The sequence below is a fragment of the Orycteropus afer genome, unplaced genomic scaffold (assembly GCF_000298275.1).
Source record: "Orycteropus afer afer isolate SDZICR_OR568_19922 unplaced genomic scaffold, OryAfe1.0 scaffold00969, whole genome shotgun sequence".
NCBI classification, from domain to species: domain Eukaryota; kingdom Metazoa; phylum Chordata; class Mammalia; order Tubulidentata; family Orycteropodidae; genus Orycteropus; species Orycteropus afer.
In genome coordinates this window covers 83,638-84,255 of record NW_006922556.1, presented here as the reverse complement: position 1 = coordinate 84,255, position 618 = coordinate 83,638, and positions in this window count along the sequence as shown.

Genomic DNA, 618 nt, shown 5'->3' with positions numbered 1-618 from the left:
TCAGACTTTAAAAGAGTTGAAAAGCCAATTAGATGACTCAACTCCGATAGTAGGAGGTTTTAATACACCACTTTCTTTGAAAGATAGAACAACTGGAAAGAGACTCAATAAAGATGCAGAAGAGCTGAATAAAACACTCCACCAATTGGGCCGTATAGACATCTACAGAGCACTTCACTAACAGCAACACAATATACATTCTTCTCCAGTGCACATGGAACTTTTTCCATGGTAGACCATATGTTAGGCCATAAAGCAAGCTTTAATTAATTTAAGAACATCAAAATACTGCAAAGCATTCTTCTCAGATCATAATTCTATCAAATTAGAAATCAATAATAGGAAGATTAATAGAAAAGAGTAAACACATGGAAACTGAACAGTACACTACTAGGGAAAGACTGGGTAAGGGAAGAAATAAAAATAGAAATTCAAAAATTCCTTGAATCAATTGAGAATGAAAACAAAACATACCAAAATCTTTGGGACACAGCAAAAGCAATGATCAGAGGCCAATTTATAGCAATATATGCACACATCAAATAAGAAGAAAGAGCCAAAATCAACACTTTAAAACAACATCTCCAACAATTAGAAAAAGAACAGCAAGAAAAGCCC